Below are 18,906 nucleotides of genomic sequence, written 5' to 3'. Positions count from 1 at the left end.
AATCTATAAAACATATTAAAAACTTTAAAATAAACATCAATATTATCCATCGAAATTATATTAAAAAAAAAAAATCAAATTCTGCCAAGCCTAGTTGACAGTATGAAGAAAACCACAGGGATGCAGTTGGGTTCCAAATAACTGTTTGCACTAATTAGTATGCAAACAAAGAAGGCCTACATTGTAGATGCTTCTGCAAGAGAAGATACAGAGGCCCACTAGAGAGCTCCCAAATTATTTAAAGGGATACATCCAAATCCTATCCACTACAGGAGGGAACCTCACACACAAAATACTGAAGACAGAACTTTTGCTCTCTCAAAAATGATGAACTATTTAGACTTGTCCCTGGACAGCATAGATAGATTTGCATGAGAAGCTGAGTATTCCCAACCTCTGTTGGGATCCGTGGGAGTTGATGGTTTTCAATCTCACCTTGTAGCTCTCTAGTTCAAAGCTTCAAGTTGCTAAACACCCAGCCTACATTCAGATCGAAGCACTTAGACTCAGCACTTCATATGCACGGTGCTCGAACTGTTTTACAATTATACTTCTCGAAGCTTGTTTAAGTAAAAAGACGATAGATGAATTCAAAGTATTTGCTGATTAAAAATCTAAAAATTGTTGCTGGACAGTAACCACTGAAGGTAAATAACAAGGAGATGAGGAGGATGATTCTGTGATTAAGGTCCTGGATTGGAACCCAGAACTCCAGAGTCCAATTTCTTGCTCTGACACAGATTCTGTGAGACCCTGACCACATCACCTAACCCCTCTGACACTCATTCCTCCATCTGTAAAATGGGGGTAATGATACTGACTTTCTTTGTAAAGCACTTTTGAGATCTATGGATGAAAAGTGCTATATAGGAGATGATGATAATACCTAATCTGTAAAATGAATATACTACACGTCTCCAACACTCTGTCAGTCTTCTCTGTTTAGACTGAAAACTCTTAAGGGCAGGAAGTCAATTGTGCTAGAGGTTGTCCATACATGTAACAACGGGGTCCTGGTCGGGCACATTTGGTGTTACTTATCATGCACGGGCACGCTCACACACACACAAACGATCTCACAGACAAGGAAACGGAGGTACACAAAGAAGCAAAGTGACTCATTTCACAGCCACGCAGCAAGTTTTTGGCAGAGGCCTGCAGAGAACCCACCTCCTTAGATTCCCAGTCTTGTGCCCCATTCTCCATTGGCTCATGCTGGCACCACGTTGTCCTTGCCTCTACTTTAATATACCTAATTCTGTCATATTAATCAACATCTTAAAATTACAAGGCAAAAATGACCATGGCTCAAGTTCCATTTTGCAAAGTTCGAGTCAGTTTATTTTTGTGCAGTTTGTTTTCTTGCACCAGCAACCAGCCTCCAGAGCCCAGCAGATGGCCAAAGCAATGCTCGGTGGAGTTTCCCCATCTGCTCTTTGTTATCTCACTGAGTGCTTGGTTTGCATCCAACAGCATCATTCAATGCAGAAGGAATCTTGACTATTTCAAAAACAGGTGGGGGGGGAGACAGACTTTTTGTTGAAAAGACAAAATGTGGCAAACATTTTGAAAAAGTTTTCATGACAAAGATTTCAAAGAGCTGATCTTAACCTTTTTGTCCATTTTTTTTAAATCAAAGGTTTCTTTTTTCCTCGTCATTTACCATCTTTGCCACAGAAAAAGGTTTTTTAAAAAGAGGAAGAGCAAAAAAGGTCTCTTGCTTCTTCAGCCAACTACCTGCAGGGGTCTGGAAGGGAGTCCTCTGTTACCTCCCCCTTTCCCTCCCAACATATTCTGCTGTTTTCTGCTTCTTCTGAAGCATCAATGTTACCCACCACTGAAGACGGGGTACTAGATAGGGTGGGCCGACGCTCTCAGGTGGCACTAACAATTTTCTCTCTCTCAGGGTCTAAGGAAGGAATTTTCCCCCAGGTCAGATTGGGAGTAACCTTGGGGGAGAGGGGGGGGGGGCCTGTTCCCATCTTCCTCTGCAGCATGCAGGTGGCGGTCACTCACCAGAACCATCTGGATATCTCTCAGTCAACGCAGGGACCTCAAGCATTGGTATACTCGGTCCCTCCTATTCTCTGCCTGTAACATATGTTAGTCTAGTCTCTTGTGGGCCACGATGCTTTGGTCTGATTTCGGTGTTTGGGTTAGTGTGCGGGTGCTGGGTGGGGCTGGTGGTCTGTAACATGCAGGAAATCAGACTACTTGATCTGGTGATCCCTTCTGGTCTTAAACTCTAACAACTGTCTGAACTCAGACTCTCATCATCTCCTCAGGTTAAGAAGAAAGTGACTTTCCCTACATATGGACAGGTTATTTCATATTTGTCAGCTAAGGGGTTTTCTTGCACCTTCCTCTGAAGCACCTGGTACAGGCCACTGTTTGAAAGAGGATCAGGACTGATCTAGATGGACCACAGGTCTAATTTAGGACCTGTGTCTATCACATTGAGCGTACTCATGTCACTGTTATCTTGTGCTTCCCATGCCTGTCTATTGAACTGACCTATTGCCCATGTTCACCTGCTCTCACTAGCTATACAAGACACAAGGTTAGCAGTCCACCCACCCACTATATGTAGCAGGATTGAGGCCCTAGACAGTCAACTCTCTGGAGTAGGGACTCTTTTTCGTTCTGTTTGTACAGCTCCTAGCACAAAGGGTTCCTAGTCCAGGCCTGGGGCATCTAAAGAGTACTATAATAAGATAGGTATGTCACGTATGTGCATGCTGTAAATCGCTCAATAAACAATTTCCTGTCAGTGGTATCCAGAGATCACAGTAGCACTCACTGCGTAAAGGAAATAACTGCAGAATGCTCACAATTACCTATTCTATATTATTGCACAGAAGCACCACAGAACGCAGCCTACAAAACAGATGTCGTAAACTTGTCCACTTAAGTTAAACAAAATTAGCATGAAAAATAACTGTAAGGCATTAGGTACTAAACAACATAGCAGAGAGAAGCTAAAGCATCCCAGAGATGCAATGAAACCACTCTATATGTATATTTTAATTCAATTCTATTGGACAATTCTATGAACGGCTACGAAGTTCAAACAAAGGGCACTCCCTAAGTTTGCAGCAACTAGGGATGAAAGTGTCATGGAAAGGTCATTCACTAATGTTTCTGCAGCTGCAGTGCAAAATTCTAGTACTCGCTTCCATCAACACAATCCCAGATTCAGCAAAGCACCTGTTTGAGTCCCACTCAAATGCATGAGAAAGAAAACACATGATCAAGTGATATGATGAATTGGGACCATAATGTCTCAAAGCGCTTAACAGACACTCCATGGGATCACTGAAATGGAGGCAGCTGTTGAATAGCACATAGCAACACAGACTAAGCAGTACCTTTATCCCAGGAGTTAACCAACTTGTTCATAGTGCAGATGACACCTTAATAAATAGTGTGGGTCTTGTGAGCAACTCCCCTGCCTTCAGAGGTATGCATCATACCTGTGGAAACTATGGAAGAATATTTTTTATGTATTTAGATCTAAACTAACTAAAAAGATGCTATCCAGCGCTCTAGGCACCCCACCACACCATTAACAGTACAACTAAATGTTGGGAGCAGTAGACGATCAATTCAATTGGAACTCATCCAGTCACCTACAAAACTTCCTTCTCATGTCTTCATCATCTAGGAAGCAAAACCCCTGGCTTCTCCAAAACTTCTTGCAAATATACATCTTATGCAGCATGCAAAAAATCAGAAAAGTATTTGTATTGTTACCTCTTTTGACCTGAGTAGCTAGTTCATGTTCAGGGCCCTGTGGGTTGTTTCCACTAGAAGGAAAAATTGATGATAGATCCAAGGTTATTGTTGAATTAGGTTGTTTGTGGGGAGTGTAGGATTGTGTGACACAATCTTATTTATTTATAAAGATTCTATATAAATTTCACAGAGCTTGCATAGAATTAATTTTACAACCAAATGTAGTCAATTTCAAAGAAAAAAATTACTTGAAAGAGCCAGGTTTGAGAGCATTTTCACGATTCCTGTGCCCTCTGTGAAATCATGATTTACACAAGGCCTTGTGTATAACATAGGCCATAGAAATGCCCCCAAAATAATCCACCTTCTTTTAGTTTTTATCAACCAGCACCAATAACTGGCCATTTAATCATAGAATATTGGAGTTGGAAGGGACCTCAGGAGGTCATCTGGTCCAACCCCCTGCTCAAAGCAGGACTAAGCTCAGTTAAATCATCCCAGCCAGGGCTTTGTCAACACAGCTTCAAAACCTCTAAAGATGGAGATTCCACCCCCTCCCTAGGTAACCCATTCCAGTGCTTCACCACCCTCCTAGTGAAAAACGTTTTCCTAATATCCAACCTAGACCTCCCGCCCTGCAACTTGAGTTCCTTGCTCCTTGTTCTGTCATCTACCACCATTGAGAACAGCCTAGCTCCATCCTCCCCGGGACCCTCTTTTAGTTACTTAAAGGCAGCTATCAAATCCCCCCCATTCTCCTCTTTTGCAGGCTGAGCAAACCTAGTTCCCTCAGCGTCTCCTCGTAAGTCTTGTGCTCCAGCCCCCTAATCATTTTTGTTGCCCTCCACTGGACGCTCTTCAACTTGTCCACATCCTTTTTGTAGTGGGGGAGCCCAAAACTGGACACAATACTCCAAATGCGGCCTCACTGATGCCGAATAGAGGGGAAGAATCACTTCCCTCGAACTGCTGGCAATGCTCTTACTAATGCAGCCCAATATGCTATTAGCCTTCTTGGTGACCAGGGCACACTGCTGACTCACGTCCAGCTTCTTATCCATTGTAACCCCCAGGTCCTTTTCTGCAGAACTGCTGCCTAGCCTGTCGGTCCCCATGGGATTCTTCTGTCCTAAGTGCAAGACTCTGCACTTGAACCTCATCAGATTTCTTTTGGCCCAATCCTCCAATTTGTCTAGGTCACTCTGTATCCTATCCCTACCTTCCAGGGTATCTGCAAACTTGCTGAGGGCGCAATCTACACCATCCTCCAGATCATTAATGAAGATGTTGAAGAAAACAGGTCCCAGGACCGACCCCCGGGGCACTCCGCTTGTGACCGGCTGCCAGCTAGACATGGAGCCGTTGACCACTACCCGTTGAGCCCGATGATCTAGCCAGTTCTCTATCCATTTTATAGTCCATTCATCCAATCCATACTTCTTTAACTTGCTGATAAGAATACTGTGGGAGAACATATCAAAAGCTTTGCTAAAGTCAAGGTATATCACTTCCACTGCTTTCCCCACATCCACAGAGCCAGTCACCTCTTCATAGAAGGCACTCAGGTTGGTCAGTCATGACTTGCCCTTGGTGAATCCATGTTGACTGTTCCTGATCACCTTCTTCTCTTCCAAGTGCCTTAAAATAGATTCCTTGAGGACCTGCTCCGTGATTTTTCCAGGGATTGAGGTCAGGCTGACTGGTCTGTAGTTCCCTGGATCCTCTTACGTCCCTTTCTCGAAGATTGGCACTACATTTGCCTTTTTCCAATCATCAGGGACGTCCCCCAATTGCCACGAGCTTTCAAAAATAATAGCCAATGGCTCTGAAACCACAACAGCGAGCTCCCTCACCTACCTCGGATGCATTGCATCTGGCCCCATGGACTTGTGTATGTCCAATCTTTCTAGTCTATTATGCCCTCTCTCTCAAGAGATGAGGAAACCTGACCTTTCCCTCTACCTGGCAGCATGTGAAAACTACAGCTGCATTGTCTTCACTGGGATATTACCATGCGTTAGCTAACGTGAGACAAGAACACATCATTTTTCCATTGGCAAAAGACAACTGGCTGTTCTGATGTGTTTATGCCTTAGCAGAGAAAAATCAAAGCCAGGGTGCTATTTGAGAAATGCAAGAGTTGCCATTTTGCCTCTCATCTGCAAGCAAGAGGAGAGCACTTTGCGGGTCCACAGGGGGTAGAAGAGCTGAAATATTCATTCACTTTCAGCAGACAAACATTCCTACATTATTTTTTAGTAAAATCAGCACATCCTTTGGTCCTGATTACAATCCAACTCCAGGTCTGTATCATTTCCTGGCCTGTCACACAAGGCCACTCAACACACAGATGTTTTAGCAGGAGTACAAAATCAAATTGTCTGTGCTCACCAGACAGAGTGAGTGAAAACCATACTGGCTGTCAAGGTGGAGGAAAGATACAGCTAGAGATGTGCCAGGGACTCCAGCAATCATAACAAGCGTCAAGCATACAGGAACAATTACAATGCAGCAGATAACATGCTGAGATCCATATCCAATGCCACAAAGAAAGCTGACTGAAGGGTGGGAACTGAATGCTATGGGGCAGGGAGGGGAATCAGCTTTCACTCACATCAGTGATCGGCTTAAAAAGATATCACCTGATGGTCAGGTAGGCAAGACTTCTCTTGCCACTCTCATACGCAGACAGGCAACTCTCAGAATGACACTCACAGAGTCTCACTGGATACCCTAATACTGGGCCATGTGGACCCAGAGCTAGTTTGTGCCTGTGTCTCACTCAGCTAAATGGGGATATAAGCCTACCCAGATCTGGGGTCCAATGCAGAATGCAGGCTGCCTGGATAGTCCCCCACACGCACCCAAGGAGTCAGTGGGTCAGGGATGAGCAGTGAATAGGAGTGTCTTTGATTCCACCCCTCTCCTCACTCACTGGCCTGGCACAAGGGGAGAAACAAGCCGCACCCATCCAAATATGTCCAGTACATCATTCTCACAGCTCTACTTTGAAAAGGACTCAAGATGCTTTTATTCTTGTTTTGACCTTTTAGAACAGTTGCCAGCTAATGTGAGGCAACAATCTGAGGGGAAGAAGGAGAGACCCACACATGCACTTCTTGTAAGTTCTATACCACAGAAATCAGGCAGTTTGCAGGTGAAATTCTATAGCCCTCATTATTCAGCAGATCTGACTAGACCATCAACTAGATTAGAATAAGGTCTTTTGGCGTTAAAAAGAAGACTCAATGAGAAATCTAACTTTTAAAATGGAAAAAGAAAAGAAAACCTACAATTTTAATTTTTTTCACCTGAGGGCTGGGGGGAAATCCCTCATCCAGAAGGGTTTTCTCCTTCCTGGCTGCTTTAATGGGTGAGTTTGTAATGCAAGTTGCACAACTGGTCTGCTCTGTAAGTGGCCAGCAAACCATCAGGCTTGTTAGAGCATGAATTACCATGAAGGCAAAAAGAAAGGTCACAAGATTTTTGCTGGTCTGAGATTTTTGCTAGCTGTAACCCTAATGACTATGGATGGCAGGCTGCTCTAAATTGAAGTTTTGCTGTATTCCAATAGTGTTTAATCGCGGCCCCCCCCCCCCACAAAATCCCACCACTTCACCAGTACCGGTAACTGGCAGAGCAACTTGACTAAGTGCAGCATAGACACCTGAAATAAATATGATTTACACAAGGTGCACATCAGCAATTGAGCACTCAAAGGATTTGAAGTTACACATGTTCCGTGGCATTTCTGCTTTACCAAACGTAGGCATACAAGTCTGCCAGCCAGCCAAAGCAATCACCAAGGTAGGAGCCGAATCTGCAGCAGCCCATTGGTTTACGTGCTCCACTTGAGCATCCAAACATTGCATTGGTCTGATGCAAATGATAACGTAACTAATTAAGTGTTAATGCTACATCCTGCACAAGAGTGTGCTTTTCACATGCTATCCACGAAGGAATTATTTTGGGTAAAGCACAGGGTTTAAGTAAGGAGATTGAATTCTCAGCTCCACCATTAACTTGTTACAGACCTGACCCAATGCAAATCTTTCCATGAGTTCAGTGGGCATTGACTCAAGCCTTAAGTGACCTTGAGCAAATCCCTTAACCTGTCTGTGCCTCAATTCCTCACCTTCATAACAGGGTAATGATACTGAGCTCACATGATACCACAGCAATAGGTCTCATCTTCAGCACTATAGCAGATCTCATCTTAATGCCATCTTCACCCAGAAATAGGCCATCTTTCATATGAGAACAGAACTTTAGGTTTATAAAAAGAAGCACCCTCTAAGGAAGGCAATGTTGAGGAGAAGGCTCAGATATTCAGCATGTCATTCAAATACCTTGTTTCAAAAGGATATATTGCTTTCTTCCCTTCTGACTGACCTGAAACTGGGGGATGGGAAATCATCTATTAGTGGCCATTATTACAGGAACCAATACAGATCTGTAACTACTGAAAAGAGAATGGTTCGATTGAATCTAGCCAAAAATGACACGAGGTTAACCGGGGTCATATCGAAAGCTTCTGAGACTGAAAGGCAAACCAAAAAAATAAATATAAAACCCTAACATTGTTTCCCAAAAGCTCAAAACATAAAAAGATTTTGCTTAGGAGGGAAATGTATATATCAAGTTCAAGCCAAGAAATACAGTTTATCACAAGACAAAAAAAATAGTTCTGTTCCACACATTTTAATCAAAGCTTGGGAATCTGTTTCCGAGCACGAAACTCAGTACTGCACATAGATATAGATCAGAGATTCAGCTAGGTTATATTTGCTTGATTCTCGATACGTTTGTAATAGTTAGATATTCCAAGTAATTCACAATGTGGAGCCTGAGGAATAAGAGGCAATTAGGAGTGCTTCGCTACCATGATAGTCAAACTGAAATCATTGCGCCATTATCATAGGGCATGAATGTAAGCAGTGGCCAGTCTTGAGCAGGCTTCTGTGCCCACTGAAAACCTCCATATGAGCTCTCTGGATGGAGCATATCAGCACTGAAGAAGAGAGGAAGTGGGCGTGTTTGGGGTAATCCTTGCATTCGCATACGATGCAAATCCACAAATGCAGAACCTCACGCTGAAGGGGATCGAAAAGCCACACACATTACTTCTTCTATACCAGCTGTAGGCTCACAATAAGCTTGGAAGCTAGAAAGCATAAATGATAAAGGATTCTTCTGTGACATCCTGCTGTGCTCAGGACAGATTCTTCTGAGCAAACCCCCTTTTGGCTTTGGTTCAGTTTTCAGGATGCAATTCATAGCAGTTAGTGATGGAGAAGACTTATGGGGCCATATGCTCCATCCCCCTGCCTGTGTAGCATTATCTCATAAATTAGTAGTCTACTGACTGGTCCCATTCCATCAGCCATATAAAATATTCAAAACAGACAATGCAAAAAAAATATATATATTATATAACTGATATCTGCTCTCTGCTTCCCCACCCCACACTTCCCTTACAAAGCCATGTAGACTGAACTATCCTCTCACCCAGAGGAGGCGTCTCCACAGGTAAAGGCTAAGACACAATAAGAGCATGGTCCAATAGACAGAGCACTCAACAGAGGCAGGACAGTTGGGTTCTGTTCTCAATCCTGCCACTGATTTGCTATGTAATCTTAGCTGGTCACTTCCCCCCTCTGTGTCCATTTCATCTCCCACCCTTTCTTGTCTATTTACCCAACATTCTTATCTGGCCAAGTTACTGTAAAAATCATCAACTTCAATGTATTTATCTTCACAACACCCCTGTAAGGCAGGGAAATGCTCTTATTTACCATTTTATGGCTGGAGAATGATGGCCCAGAAAAGCTAAGTGACTTGCCAAAGGGGACATGGGAAATCTGTGGCAGAGCAGGAAATGGAATCCAGATCTCTGAAGTCTTAGGCTGGTGCCCTAACCACTGGACCATCCTTCCTGTCATGATAAATTCTTTGGGTCCAGAACTGTTTTACTATTCTGTACAGCTCCTAGCACAATGGGTCCCAATCTCAGTGGGGGCTAGTCAATGCTTCTATAATACAAATAAACTCAGCAGAACAGTGCAAAACAGGAAAATAGATTAGGTCAGTGCTATACCTGTTGAAACAATTTAGTTTCCTGAGCTGTCAATATAGCATAGGCTACCAAATTCTCCCACAATTTCAATAAATAATCCTGAATTAAATATTAAAGTCCTTATTCTGGCCTATTCAGATGCCAAAATTCATATTTTAATTGGGTTTTTTTAAATCAAATCTCTAACAACTCTTAACACAGTACATTCTTCTTTGAGAAGACTAATTAATGTCTGTGCAGTGTTTTGAACCATTACAGTAAGTGCATAGTATTATTTCTCTTTAATCTGATTTTCTTTGTGCATTGTTTTTAACTAGCCTCTTATTTAAATCATTTCTGTTTGACATGCCAGTGTTCCAAGAGAACTTGGAAGCATTTTATTTAACAACGCAGCAGTGCTCCCCTGAACTCACTCAGCAAGAGTAGTTTATGTCTTTTTTTGACTTTTGGCCTGCACCTTCTTTATCGTCCTTTAAAATAAATTAAATTGGCACTCTGGATATAAAGGGGCACAGCTGTTGGTTGCAGCTCCCAGATACATAATAATACATTTTCACTTTGACTTCATTTATTTCTGACTCAAGCTACTGACATCCTATTTGCGATAGACACCTGTGTACAGAGAGCGTGTCCCCCACTCTAAAAGCTCCAGCAGACCTTGAAAGCACTGCTCTTATTGAACATAAGTGCTAACGGCCTCACAAATTTGTGTGTGCCCCCTGCAACTCGATAGTGGAGCAGGCTCAGCGTGCTGCATTTAGAGAATCATTAAGTGAGACGACTCCAGCTATTCTCTTAATCAACTAACATTTTCAGATCTTACCTGCAGCTGTAGCTTTAAGACCGCAAGAGGAAACAGCATGAAAATCGCCTGTTTTCTTTCCAACTATCCAATTATCTGACTACATTGCCAAGGATAAGATGAATTTGCATCTCCCATTAGCATGAACAGATGAAGACAAGACTAAGACCTTTTACTGAAGGGCTGCTTACAGTACATAAGGCCTGGTCTGATAGGAATCTTTCCATCGACTTCAATTGGCGGATTAAAACACATGCTTCACTACTTTGCTGATCTGAGATCTTGGTGTAGAAATTGCAAAACAAGGGGATCTGCGACTAGCAGATGATAGTTAGCAGAACATTTTGTAGCCTACAAGGAGATTCTAGAAATAAGAGAAGATTGGAAACTTGTTTTTTTCTGAGCCACCCTCCTGAAGAGTAAATTCAATTCCCTGAAGCCAATGATGTGCTGTAGCAAATGGTCCAAGTGGTTTGTATGTAGAGTTCAGCTCTATAGGGTGTGATGCAGATTTATCCAAAGGAACAAGGCAGATGCAAATGGACTTAAGCAGCCTGCATTGTTCCCAAGCTGCTGTGCATTTCCAATTCTCCTTTCTCAGAAATGCCATGTTTAACACAACTCCAGCCTCGACAGAAAACCATGAATAAAATGATGACTGTTATTGGAAGCAGCAATGCTACTTACAATAGTTTTATTATTAGAATCAAATAATGCATTAAAATATCTCTATTTTATTAATGGATAATATAGCTGGGTAATGTAATCCTCTGCTAGCGAGGCAACGTGAAGCTTAATAAAAATTGTTTTTATCATCAGGAAGGCAGCCCATCCTGCACTCGTGTAAAACAATTGTATCTGTAATCGCAAACATTTACTGTTTCCCCTTCATTACATTTTTTGCTCCAAAATAATACCTCTGCAGAGTTTAATCATGCAGATGCATTGTAGATCCATCAACTTGACAGTGGATACAAGCATATACGGGCAATTCTATTGTCATCACAATCAGGAATATCCTGTACTTCTACAGTCTCAGTCATGAAACACAAACTTTGGGCTAGTTACAGCGCTAGACACTTGGGTTTCAAAATCAGTTTTATTTCTGGTCTTGGTTTGTTGGGTTTTTTAAAGTCAGCATTGTATTAAATACATTTAGGACCAGTCTCCATTTTGGTGGCTGTAATTGGTGCATCCATACACCAGGCAAGTCAACCAGGCACCGCAGGCTCCCACAGACGGAAAGGTTTCCAACAGCAGCATGGGAAGGATGGATGGATAAATGAATTTTTTTTAAAAATTTTTAAATCAGCTAATGTGATTTGGCCTGAAATATGTATCTAACTTGCTAAGGCACAGGAGTGGAAGTTCACAGACATAGGTCAAACTTCAGCGCCTCAGGCATGCACCGACATCCATAGTTTGGCACATAAGAGTAGCATTTCCAAAAGGACCTAAGCGACTTAGAAGTCCAAGACTTTGACTCTGAAATCAGTTAGGCCCTGTTGAAAATTTTAATCTTAAGCCTAATATTTTAGAGGTGCTGAGCATCCACCACTCTCACTATAATCCCTGCATTTCAGTTAGTTCCTAGCAGCCACAGTGGTGTAGCGAGAGGCAGGTTGTGGAGTTTTAATGGGATTTGGACACGTAATTTCCCTTAGACTCTTTAAAAATCCCAGCCTCAAGGCACAGCCGCTCCTTCGGCAGAGACATGGACCACCCCAGAAGCGCTCAAAGAGGAGTTTGCCTGAGGGGAGCAGAGCCTGAGAAGCTCTTCCTCCATAGGATGAGAACATCTGCTACTAGGGTTCTCCAGAGGGTGCAATGCTCTCCCCAGTTCACTTAGACATCTCTGCTGCAGAGCTGATCAGAAACTGGAAAAATCAATTTTGCATGCAAAAAAAAAAAAGTGAAGTTGTTTCCCCATTTCGTAGGGTTTGAAACTGGAGATTCTTTTCCCCTAAAAATGTCACATTCTCAGGGTTTTTTTTCCTGCCCTGTCCTTCCCTCCACCACCTGCCTAAAACACCATTTTTGAAGATTTATTTTTCCTCCATTCTTCCGCTTTATCCTGTCCCCTCTTTTTGCAACTGAGTGCAATAAAACGAATTCCAGAAGGGTAGCCGTGCACCTTAAAGACTAACAAATTTATTTGGGCATAAGCTTTTGTGGGTTGCATCCGACAAAGTGGGTTTCTGCCCACAAAAGTTTATGCCCAAATACATTTCTTAGTCTGTAAGGTGCAACAGGACTCTCGCTGTTTTAGTAAAATGAATGATATCTAGCGTGTCTTTTTAATTTAATTTAATTTTTTAAATACTGACACTTGTCTCATTTTCTTTTTGTCCCCCTTTCCTTTTGTTGCTCTGTAACCTTTCAAACCTTCACTCAGTTGGAGAACTTACAGAGTAGCAGAATTATAGAGATTTTTTTTTTCCTTTTGCCACTTCAACTTTTCTAAAGCAGAACTCTTCAAAGTTACAAGAATGGCAAAAAAGGGGGAGGAGAGAAATGACTAAAAAGCAGATGTCCATATTCATTCATTCTCTTGCATTCAGTAACAAAACAGAAGAAAGAGAGGGAAAGAAGCGGGGAGAAAAAGGCAAAAACAAAATTGAAAAATTAAAAATGTTGGTTTCAATATTATTCCAGAACATTAAAAAACAAAACAAAACAAAAAAAAACCCTAAAATACTTTCCATGAAATTTTTTTCCATGTCAAATAAAGGCCATTTCATACCAAAATAAAATTTTCAGATGAAAAGTTTCAGCCAGCTGTAATATGCCACTTAGTATGTAGTCAAGGCTCTGCCTCCTCTCTGCCCCTTCAGATCTTGCATCTCCAGTGGCACTTGGGCATAGATCCTTAAAGGTATTTAGGTGCCTAACTCCCAACTTCTAGGAATCCTGGGATGTCAATTATATCTCAATACCCTGTAGCAAGGGAGAGCCTTCCTTCTTATCCCCCATACCTGCAGAGCAACATGGCACAATGTGGTCCTTCAGCAATGCATATGTAGCCAAGCACACACACACACACACACACACACACACACACACACACACACACACACACACACACACACACACACACACACACACACACACACACACACACACACACACACACACACAGTGCTTTACCTGCCTGGGAACACCTCCTGCCCACAGACTGCTCTGCAACTAATCTGCCTGGTGTTTTGCTATTCCCTGCAGGTGTTCAGTATGGCTCTAAAGCTCTTTAAACGATTCTAGGCACCCAGGCTCCTGAAGTTCATTCTGCAGTGATATCTGTCAATTGTCTCTGCTGACCAAGCGTTTGGGACAGGCACCTGGGCCAGGGTGCTGAAGTTCTGCAGAAGGAGGATCACATCTCAGCCAGACACAAAAAGACTGACGGAAGCCCCGGCAAAGAAACATACTTGAAACTCCTGATAAATGTAAAGGGGGAGGCATAGAATGTTTCGCTGTCTAGTCTGATGAAGGAGCTCAACAGTCATTAATGCTGTGCTAATGAACTTACCTGGGTCAGGGCTTAGCTCCTGCAGCCATGGAAATGCGGAAAACCAGAGAGAAGAGGGTACTGTCCATTCAGCTGAGCACACAAGTACACGCCGTGACCTGATCGGAATAGAATCGGGTTGATTGGCACTGCCGACTAAGCCTGGAGACAGCCTCTCAAAAGCAATTCAGGGCCTATTTAAAGAAGAAAAATAGATCTAATGTAGAGTGGTGACACTGCATTACGGTCACAAGAGAATCCGTCGCCATTAATACTGCTAACCACAGAAGAGCACAGCTAACCAGTCAATGGACTGCATTTAACATAAATGCTTTGTGAAACCTCTGTTACATATTCTCTCTTCTGATGGGGGTAGCCAGTTCATACTAGGTAACCAATGTACTTTTCAGCTCTACCCTCCAAGATGGCCAGAAGCATCTAAATATAAAAAGGTGGACAAGGGAGCTGATGGGGTTTTGTTAGTCATGCAAATTCCCAGCACAGTCGCAAAAAATCTTTCTGTAGTGATACTTTAAAATTTATCTAAGGTATTTCTATGGCCCCCATTACTGTAGTGATTGTGTTTTTTTCTAAATTTTCCAGTTTTTCTCTGAAAATGAATTGCAGGATTTCTAAAGCAATTTTTTTTTCTAAATTTCTGATGAGAAGACATTCATACCAGTTCTGCTATATACTCAATTTATATTTACCATTGCATTCTGCATGCATAAGTTCTGGGGAAGGAAGACCGACATGGCAGTTAGAGACCCAATTAGTTGGTCAGGATAAGGGCTATAAAACAGCTCACTCATAGACAAAGGAAAGATCAAGGAGGGAGAGTTATGCACCATCTGGAGATGCAATTAGCTAGTCTATAGCCCAAATAGACCTTATGCCTCCGTTAGTCAGACACTTTTGGTGGTTGTTACAGATGGTTAGATGCTACTAAGTGAACAGGGAAGAATTTGGAGAAGAGCCAGTTTGAAGATGACACTTTGTTTAATTGCTGGCCAGGGCAGGTCAACTATCTCCCACTATCCCGAACTATCAGGGTCTTTTCAGGAGAACAAAATTAATGTTTTAGAAGCAGTGTGGTCTAGGGAATAGAGCACTAGAGTCAGGAGATCCGGTTACTATTCCTTGTTTTGCCACTGACCTGCAATGCAATCTTGGATTAATCATTTCCTCTCACTATGCTTCTGATTTGTTTTATACTTTATGACTGTAAACTTTTTGGGCCATGGACCATTTTCTATTATGCACTTAGCACAGGGAGGTCCTTATATTGGATGGAGCGTCTATGTGCTATTGCTGGCTAGCGCACAAGTTTGTTGCCCAGTCACGCAGTTCTGCAAGATCCCTTTGTTACTCTTCCTAGTCAGCTTTGGACTTAGCCATCTTGAGGAAGTTAGTATTGTCTGGAAACTTCACCAGATACGCAAGAAACTGTGTAAACACCTTGTCCAAAAAATAATGCACTCACTTGGGCAGAGGCCCAGTTTGCTGTGGGAAGCTGAAAGATGCAATCATTAGATGCCTGGTGTGGAATTTAAACTACTGAGGACCAAAAAGAAAAAAGTAACTGCTCACTATTGCAAATATCCAGAAAGTTGGCTGCTGCTAAGCCCTGTCCTGATGCTCCATTTCATTTGCAGGTTACACAGTAACTGATGAACTCTGTCCAGCACCCCAGGTGGGGATGCCATCTAATCAAACAATCCTACCTCACAGATTGCTGCAGGGGAATACTGCACAGCTTTTCTTGCTCCTGACAATCTTCAGTCTTACCTCCCCATTCCCACATCCCCAGTTCAACACCTTGGGCTATTGTGCCCTGCTCTGTTTGTGCAATGTAACTGGTGCTCTCAGACTGGGGTTCAGCGACGTAGCAATGAAAATTCTGCAACGTATTGAGTGATCCATCATCTTCTCATCAATGATTTACAGTTGTAACAGTTCAAATCAGATCATCCCCTAACCGGGCAAATACGATGCAATATTCCCTTACTTTTCTTAAAACCAAGTTGCTTTAGTCCTTTCATGTTCGCTTTCTGAGAGTGTTTGGGCCAGAGTTTCACTGGTGCAGATGTGTAGGAAAAGCAAGTGTGACAAAGCTCTTCCTCTACCTCGGTGGGTCCAGCGCTTCCTTCTAGCAGCAGGTCAGGGAACCGCTTCACCCTTTAGTGTTCTTCCACCCTCTAGTGGTGGGGGTAAAACAGTCTCTAAGATGGACGCTCCCTGCTGGCTCCCGGTCCTGTCTCTGGTTCTCACAGGACCTTCTCTCTTTGCTGGGGCTCTTGCCTCTCCAGTGAAGAGCCGGTGGAAGGGGGGGGGCCGGTCCCACCCTCTATTCCAAGCCCCAACAAGTAGCAGCCTCGCACTGTGGCTTCAGGAAAGCTGTTAGCTTCCCTAGGTTACTTCCCCTTGTCTCTTGACTTATTGTCCATACCTTCCCCGAACAGGGGCCCTTCCTGGCCTCCTTGCCAGGGAAGGCTCTTGACCTTTGACAGCCCCACTGGGCGTGGTAGTGTCCAGATCAAATGTCTAGTTCAATCTTTCCCTTCTGGCAGGGTTTCTTCCCGTAGGCCTCCAGGTCTGGGAAAGATCCTTTGCCCTCTTGGGGCAGGTTTGTTCCCTGGCCCAGTCTTTGTACCTGCAGGGTTCTCCCCTGCCAGCATTCTGCTCCTTCTCCCAAACCCTCCTGGCCTGCGCACACACTCTGGTAGCTCACCTCACTCTCACAACTCCAGCTACACCCTGTCTGGGGAGGGCAGGCTTTTAACAAGTCCTAGGCAGGGGGGCCTTGATTGGCTCCAGGTGTGTTAATTAACCTGGAGTAACTCCTGCTCAGCTACCAGGGGAAAAGAGGATTACTGATCCTAGAGCTAATATATCTGCCTTCTAGCACTCTGATAGCCATCTGGTCTGACCCTGTCACACAAGTTTCAAACGTGCGTGAATGAGTGTTGGTGAAATCCAAATTTTAAGATCGGATGCACAAATATGCATGTAGCAGAAGGGCTCGTGTCACATCCTGCCAGTTCTCCAGGGAAGAGATGATCTGGCCCGTGAAAACTAAAATACCTTCTTTAAAGTCAGGGCTCCCCACGAGGGTCACAGTCCTTTGCAGCTCTCCTAGCTGGGGCTTCTCACTCAGTAGGTGCCTGCTCGCTGCCAGTCGTCTACATAGAGTGCTCTGGAGAATTGTCATCTGCTCTCTTCCCACCAGCCCTTCTCCCCCCAGCACTCACCCTGCTTTAACTGAGCTACCCTTATATCCCCCAGCAGGCCTCGTTTCTAGTCACAAGTCCCTATCACATGACCCTTGGTTGTCATTCCCTCACCTGGGAAGGTGGGATAAACCTGGCACTGGTGAGACTGAGCCCCAGTCCCCTTAAAGGGCCAGTGACAAGGAGGAATGAGGAACTGAATAATAAACGTTCCTAAAACCAATCCCACAACTACAAATAGCTGTTTCATATTGTGTCCTTATTAAAAGCAAGAGCAGCTAGTATTTAATAATTAAGCTCTTTGATTTAAACATGGTAGAACATAGTAACCGGTGCCTGCTGTCTGCAGCTGCCAGAATCTGTCCCCGCAGTCCTGAGCCCCACCTTTCAAGATGTAGGTCTCTGCTGCAATCCTGTCCTCAGCATCTTTACATGACAGCAGTAGCTGTTCCATACACATTGCATTTTGTATTACCATGAGCTGGCTACAGAGTTGCACACAGCACTGCGCTCTACTGGAGAGAATGAGAAATGTTCCCCAGCCTGTCATGGGGCCTCTGCTACTAGAACTGAAGATTTTGTCATCTTTTTTCTTCTTTTAACTTTACTTAAATCACAAGCCAGGTGAAGCTGGAAAAACCTGATGTTGTTTATTAAATGAGGTTGCTAGCTAGGTTAATTTCTTTTCCCCTTCCCCACTATGAGCTCTGCTTTAATTCTGCAGCTTTTTCCAGAATTACTTAGATTAAATGTGCCTAGGTTTCAGCGTCGCGCCGTGCGTATACTTCTTCCTTGGAGGCCAATTGTAGTTTTACAAAAGAGGTGTCTTAGCATAAGGCTCGATGACACATCGAGAGCTAGAATTAAAACCTGCATGGGAGGAAGGTAGGTGGCATCAGACTTCCTGCCGCTATCTTTAATCTACTGCTCCTGCCTGTCTAACACAGAAGCCTGTTTGTGACTCAGCATGCTCATTCTCCCTTCCACCCCCTGGGTTTTAATAGGGAATGCCCACTAATTGGTGATTAACCAGCTTCTTCAAAATTGCATACGCCAGGTGGGGGGTTTGATTACTGCCCTAATGAGAACAAAAATGTTATGTGCACTCTGAATCTCCTGCAGCAATACATTGCACAACTGGAGGGAATGGTTCTACATCTCCTCTGCCCTCCAGCAGGTCAGTTTCCTCAGGTAGACAAGCCCTGAGGCCCAGATCATTACAGTTATTTAGGTATGGATTTCACTGGGAATTAGGTGCCTAAATGCCTTTGAGGATCTGGGCCTCAATTCCGAGCCTTCCTGGCTACAGAGAAAAGCTTAAAAACATGAAGTTCGTGCATACTAAAGGCTTGAAAAACCAACAGACAGAGAAAAAAAAAAGAACTCAATGTTTATTATATTTTTTAAAAATCTCAAATCTGGAGGCTGGACTGATGGGGATTAACATGCAGTTTCAATACCGCAACAGTGTCTTATTCAGAATTTCACTACATTCCCACTCCATGTTTCACTAAGCTATTTCCTCGTGCCTCAGCATTTCCTGGTGGAATTTCCCCCC

The 18,906-nt window shown here is 43.4% G+C and overlaps 1 long non-coding RNA gene across 1 annotated transcript in view; it reads right to left on the bottom strand.

Annotated features, from left to right (window-relative positions):
* LOC137151590 (uncharacterized) overlaps positions 1-18,906 on the bottom strand; it is a 342,333-nt gene that overhangs the window by 249,722 nt on the left and 73,705 nt on the right. Inside the window, exon 2 of the long non-coding RNA XR_010919315.1 lies at positions 14,140-14,312. This is a non-coding gene — a long non-coding RNA (uncharacterized lncRNA). The remainder of the gene's footprint in view (positions 1-14,139; positions 14,313-18,906) is intronic.

Source organism: Emydura macquarii, unplaced genomic scaffold (assembly GCF_026122565.2).
Source record: "Emydura macquarii macquarii isolate MOO-44397 ecotype Brisbane River unplaced genomic scaffold, CSIRO-AGI_Emac_v2 contig_1110, whole genome shotgun sequence".
In the NCBI taxonomy this organism is placed as follows: domain Eukaryota; kingdom Metazoa; phylum Chordata; order Testudines; family Chelidae; genus Emydura; species Emydura macquarii.
The sequence above is the reverse complement of the archived record's forward strand: the minus strand, read 5'-3'. Positions and strand labels throughout refer to the sequence as shown.